We start from the raw sequence: 6,880 nt of genomic DNA on the forward strand, positions 1-6,880 counted from the left end.
AAAGAAGATATCAACTCCTAGCTTTTCATCTTACTATAAAGGAGGATTTGAACAGAAAATGAGTAGGTGAGAAGTAAGTCTTATTTTGGGTTGCAAGCCTATCTGCCAGCAAGGCCAAGATTAGAGCAGTTCACAGGAGAAGCATGACTTTGAATCACCCAGATAAAGGTGGATCTCCTTACTTAGCAACCAAAATTAATGAAGCAAAGACTTACTAGAAGCAACCACCAAACACTGATTGATGCTCAAGGACCACTCTGAAGGAGAAAAAGGGGGACTTCATAAAAAATGTCTTTCAAGTTAATCTAAACCATGGCCTTCATAATTTTCATATATATATATGACCACAATCATTTCTTCCACTATTAAAATATATAATAATAAAAGATGAACAATCTTTTTTTGATGAACAATCAAAAAAATTACATTAAGCATGAACACACCTGTTGCAGGAATTAAGAGAACACATAAAAAATGGCAATCCGTTGTCAACATGATGCAGTGAAGTTTGCATGCCCTAAATCTTGGATCAGGTCCTGGGTGCAAATGTTCTAGCCTGGGAGATCTTTGGCAAGTCACTAAATGTCTCTAAATCTCAGTGCCCTCATCTGTTAACCTCACAGGGCTGCTATGAAGAGTAAATGTGACAATGAATTTGGAGACCACTTTGTCAGTGCTATTCCAATGTTCTTATTTTAAACTTTATTGCTTTTAGAGCTATATGTGCTGGGTGCTGAGACACTTAAAAAATCCTTCACCACATATGGTGGGCTTCAGAGAGCCCTGATTCATGTGATGCTAATTTGTAAATGGCAGCCACACCCAGCTTTGGGGTTGTGTGGCAGACTGGCAAGAACTGTCTTCCCCATGAGCTGTAGCTACTGTTGCTGCTTTCCCTCTTCTTTCTTCCATTTCTCCCTAGAATTCCACCACCATCCCCCACCAGTAGCTGTGACAGTAACTTTGGGCACAAGGTAAATCAAATATACTTTTCTAGCTGGCTTATATAGTTAAGTGCCAAACATAATTAAGTTTCCATGTCAGAAAATCTTGCAATTTACAAAGGACTGACAAATACATTTTTGAAGACTGGTATATTTGGAAATTGAGGACTGCTCTGGTAATTTTTTTTTTTTAATGTGTAGACCTGGCATGATTTTTCTCTAAATTAGACAAGGGACATTTGCAGGTAAAGGCAATACTCTGCTGTTGGTGCTGCTGCTAAGTCGCATCAGTCGTGTCTGACTCTGTGCGACCCCATAGATGGCAGCCCACCAGGCTCCCCCGTCCCTGGGATTCTCCAGGCAAGAATACTGGAGTGGGTTGCCATTTCCTTCTCCAATGCATGAAAGTGAAAAGTGAAAGTGAAGTCGCTCAGTCGTGTCCGACTCTTAGCAACCCCATGGACTGTAGCCTACCAGGCTCCTCCATCCATGGGATTCTCCAGGCAAGAGTACTGGAGTGGGGTGCCATTGCCTTCTCCAAAGGCAATACTCTAGCTAATGTTTAATGTTTAGGAGCAAGTAGTGAAGTCATGAGCTCTGATTTTTCTTTAAATGTCTATAGCCAAAACTTAACCAAATTAGGAATGGAGCTTCCTTAATCTGATCAAAATTATCTACAAACCACTTACAGGTGAATATGGTGAAATATTGGGCTTCCCAGGTGGCTCAGACAGTAAAATATCTACCTGCAATGCGAGAGACCTGGGTTCAATCCCTGGAGAAGGGAATGGCTACCCACTCCAGTATTGTTGCCTGGAGAATCCCAGGGACAGAAGAGCCTGGTGGGCTACAGTCCATGGGATCACAAAGAGTCAGACACGACTGAGCAACTAACACTTTACTTTACCTATGGTGAAATACTGAGCATATTCTCCTAAGTTGAGAACAAGACAAGGATGTCCACCCACATCACATCTATTCACCTGGAGGTCCCAAACAGTAGGGAAAATCAAAAGTAAAGGCAAGCTACAAAGATGAGACACAGAGAGCTAGAGGTGTCTTTGTTTGTACATGGTGATTGTGTGCATAGAAAATTCAGTGTAATTCACATAATGAAACTTTCTAAGATGCTGAAAATATTATATATTATACACAACAAAAATCTATATTTTGACCTAGGTGGTGATTACATAGGTATATACTCATGTAAAACTACTCAGCTGTACACTTAAGATTTATGAATTTTAATTTACATAAATTGTACCTCAAAATAAACTATAAAGCTTTAAAATAATTTGCATCTATATATAACCATTAATGATTTTAAAACATGCCTGCAAATTATGACATCTGTCCCTTCAAAATGTACAGCTTAATTCCCATCCCCTTGAATGCAGGCTGGACATAATGACTCATTTCTAATGAATAGAAGTGATGTTATATGATTGTTGAGACTGGGCCATAGATAGGATATAACCTCCACCTCTCTCATCACATTTGCTCTGTGGGAAGCGAGCCATCATGTCATGGAGATATTCAATCAGCTTTTTGGAGAAGCCCATATGGTAGAGAACTGAGGCTCGGTACCAACAACCAGTACCTTCTGCCAGCTACATGAATTGGCCAATATGAGTTGGTTTTCCAGCTCATCAAGCTATCAGATCCTGAAAGCCCTCACCTAATACAACCTTGTGAGAGACAGAGAGTCAAAACCATCCTAAGTTCTTTTACCTCAAATAAACTGTAAGAGATAATAAATATTTATTATTAAGTCAGTAAGTTTTGGAATAATTACATAGTAATAGATAATATATGTGTACAGGGCCAGTGATTATGTTACAGTAGGATACTTCATGATTGTAAATGATTGAAATGTCTGAGATTCTTTATATCTTATATTGTAAATATATTCTAGACTGTAAAACCAGTTTTAAGTGCTATATATAAGGTATTACTTAATATAAATATGACTTTTCATACTGTTGATGAGGTTCTTGAGGCAAGGATACTGGAGTGGTTGCCATTCCATCTCCAGTGGATCACATATTGTCTTTTAGTTGAAAGTTGAGACCACTGAAGTAAGAGATGAAGGAACCCTGGAAAGATTTCTTTTTTAAATAAAAGAGCTTTGGAATACCTAAGATGGAGATAGATAATAAAAGTTTGTGGGATGTGCGCATACATTGCTGAGTGAGTAAAGCTAAATTATTTACATTCTGCTCCAGTTAGATCTCATTTATTTATTTTTGGCTATGCTGGCTCTTCATTGCTGTGTGTGGGCTTCCTGTACTTGCAGCAAGCAGAGTCTACACTTAGCTCTCTCCCATTGTGGAACACAGGCTCTAGGGTGTGGGGCTTCAGTAGTTGTAGCACGTGTGCTCAGTAGTTGTGGCTCCCGGGCTCTAGAACACAGAGTCAGTAATTGTGGCACACAGGCTTACTTGCCACAAGGCATGTGAGATCTTCCCCAGTCAGGGATTGAACCTGCGTCTCCTGCATTGGCAGGTGGATTTTTTACCACTCAGCACTAGGGAAGACCTCCAGTTAGATTTTTGACAGTTGATACTAAAAAACTGAGCTGTGGCCAAGGGGAGAGGAGGTAAGGGCCATAGGGAGCTGCGGGGAACATGTGTCAGAGGTGACAAAAGGCAGATTTATAGATATGAAGAAAGGAAAACCTAACTGGGAGATGGGAAATGCCAGACTGAGGGACATTTTTGGTCACTGGAAACTTTGGCTCAGTGGGGCCAAGTATGAACATGGATGGTGATGGCAAGGGGACAAATGTCCAAAGGTTTTGGTCCGTGACCTCATGACAGGCGCCTCTCTCCCTTTCAACACCTCCTCAGCCAAAAGCCAACAGGGTTATCTAAGCACGCTCTGATCCTGTAGTGGGAGAATTATGCATCTTGTTCTCACTTTGATCCAAGAGATTAGTGTGTTTTTCACCATGTTCTCTATGAAGAGGGTGGGAACAGGCAAGATTTAGAGGAAAACCAGCGGACCCAGCCTATCCAAGGCTGTGCTTGGAGGCAGACGGCATTAAGTGAAACTTTGCAGAATGCCAGGACAGGAAACAGATTCAAGCCTGGCCACAGTGGAACCAGAGCCTGGGGATAACTCATGGACCCAGAATTTTTAGGGTTTTGTGTGTTAACAAGCAGTCTTGATCATCATGTGATACCTCTAGACTTTTGATCAGCCAGTGAATCAAACACACTTATTGAATAACCACAAAGTGTGCAATTAAAGTGGTAAGTTAATTGTTTGAGCACATTGTTGTTCAGTCACTAAGTCATGACTGACTGTGACCCCATGGACTGTAGCATGTCAGGCTTCTCTGTCCTTCACTATCTCTCAGAGTTTGCCCAAACTCATGTCCACTGAGTCAGGGATGCCATCCAATCATCTCATCCTCTGTCACTCCTTTCTCCTCTTGCCCTCAATCTTTCTGAGCATCACGGTCTTTTCCACTGAATCGATTCCTCATTAAAGGGCCTGATGAGCACAGGCCACATTTCTTTCTATTTTCTATGAATTCACCCATGGTGCAGAGTGGCCAGAGGAATTTATTTATACCATTTCTAGGATGTTGTTGGCATTGACCTTGCCTTTGAAAAAAATGTGGTAGTTATTGACATATTGCGCAAAGTAGAGTTAATAAAGCAAGGGTTTAGGCATCAAAACCACATGCGAAATCTGACCTGGCTACCGGCTGAGGGATGTTGGACTAGTTTCTTGACCTCTGAATGTTTTCCCCTCATCTTTAAACTGAGGATGCTGTTGTTGATGTTGTTCCCTAAGAGTTCCTGATGTTATGAACAACCCATAAAGAGGGAAGGTCATGTGCATGTCATCTGTCCTTTCTATAATTCAGGGCTGTCATCCCTGGTCTCATGAAATCTCAAATCTATCCCAGTCTGGCCCATTGCAGGGCTTCTTGAAGTCGAGAATGACAAGTTCTCCATGAACTTGATGGGTGCAAACACCTCAGGTTCCAGGGAAAGCCATCTCCAGACCCCACTATCAACCCCAATGAATGGTGGGGACTTCTCTGCAGATGTGGTGGGGCAGCATCATGATGGGTATCTTTCAGGCTTTGGCAAAATAAGCTATAGTTTACATTAGTTTTTGTAAATTACAAACTCCTTCAGAGGTCTGAGTATAGATTCAATAAGTGTGAAACCTTGATGAATAGAATCAAAGGAAAACCTACTGTTTAAAGACTATCATATGATATTGCTTATATATGGACTCTTAAAAGAAATAGTATAAATGAACTTATTTACAATATGCACACTATTATATACAAAATAGATAACTAATAAGGACCTTCAATATAGCACAGGGAACTCTACTAAATACTCTATAATGACTTATATGGGAAAAAAATCTAAAAGAGTGGATATATGTATATGTATAACTGATTCACTGTGCTGTACAACAGAAATGAATACAACATTGTAAGCCAACTCTACTCCAACAAAAATTTGAAAAAATAAGGATCTCATAGAAAAATGGATACAATTATAAAACAGAAAAATAAATATAAATATTCAATTAATATAAAAAAATAAAGACTATCAGGTATTTTCCTCTTTTATGAGAGCTAAAGTCTGAATTAATAAGTCTTCTCTTTGAGAAAAGGGGAAAAAAACACCCTTCATCAATGATTTTAGTTTTTCAAAAGTCAAGATCCTTCTCTGGAATGGAGTTCAAGGCAAAGTAGAACTACAGAGTTTTCTATAATGTCAAAGATGGTCTTCACTGAAGGTAGAATTGCATTTCTTTGTTTATTCATTTAACTAGGATACACTGAGCTTCCATTGTGTACCTAGCATTCCTTTAGACAATGAGAACTGCCTTTAAGGAGTTCACAGTTTAGTGAGAGAGAACAGACATCAATGGAACAAGCATAAAACTCACGCTGGGTGCTGGGCAGTCAAGGGGATGTATGACTTGTGATGGACCTGGTCTTGGAAGGCTTCCCTGAATAAACACAGGATGAGTCAAACTTTACAGTCAAAAGGGAGAAAGTGCTCACGTCAGCAGCACAGAGACTAAAATTGGAACAATACAATTAGCATGGCCTCTGTTCAAGGATGATATACAAATTTGTGAAGTGTTCTATATGTTTGCATAACAATGTGAAAGTGTTTAATGCTAATAAAGTGTATACTTAAATTGGTTAAAATGGTAAATTTTGTGTTATGTGTATTTTGCCACAATATAAAAAGGGGTATGATGTTATGGCAACCCACTCCAGTACTCTTGCCTGGAAAATTCCATGGATGGAGGAGCCTGGTGGGCTACAGTCCATGGGGTCGCAAAGAGTCGGACACGACCGAGCAACTTCACTTTCACTTCACATGGTGTTGGGATGGTTCCATTGCAGACATAGAGAACAGCAGGTACCAATGTCTTGTGGGAAGAGAGAGCATGGATGAGAGGAAAGCCAGCAGGGCTGGTTTGTCAAGATTTGAGAGATGTTTTATGGCCTGAGATGAGGCCAGGGTCACAGGCAGAGGAAAGGCCATAGAAAATCTGGATATTGATATTTGTCCTGAGATCAGTGGGAGATTTTTGTTGAGCCTTCATCAGGACAGCAACAGAAATATGTTTTTAAAAATTACCATGGATTAGAATGGAAAGTGGGTAGAGGGGCAGTGGATGTGGCTGACCAACTGGGAAATGTAAGGGTTCTTCAGAAGAGAGATGGAAATTGCTTGAACTAGGATGTTGAGGCTGAGTTGGAGAGAAGTGGATATTAATAAATGTGAGAAAAGTCAGAGGGCCAGTGACTGAACTTGTTGAAAGGTTGCTTTGTGGGGTAAGGGGAGAAACCAATCAAGAAAGATCTCCATGTTTCTGGATGGATGGTGGTGCCAGTGCCTCGGGCAGGAACCTCAGATAGAAGGAGTTTGGAGGGGTGATCA

General features: G+C 40.4%; 1 pseudogene; it reads left to right on the forward strand.

The window, feature by feature from the left end:
• Window positions 1–5,980: 5,980 nt before the first annotated feature.
• LOC129557700 (U6 spliceosomal RNA) lies at window positions 5,981–6,081 on the forward strand (annotated as a pseudogene).
• The last annotated feature ends 799 nt before the right edge of the window (window positions 6,082–6,880 follow it).

This window comes from Moschus berezovskii, chromosome 7 (genome assembly GCF_049115385.1).
Source record: "Moschus berezovskii isolate FMDL1 chromosome 7, NW_MosBer_1.0, whole genome shotgun sequence".
NCBI classification, from domain to species: domain Eukaryota; kingdom Metazoa; phylum Chordata; class Mammalia; order Artiodactyla; family Moschidae; genus Moschus; species Moschus berezovskii.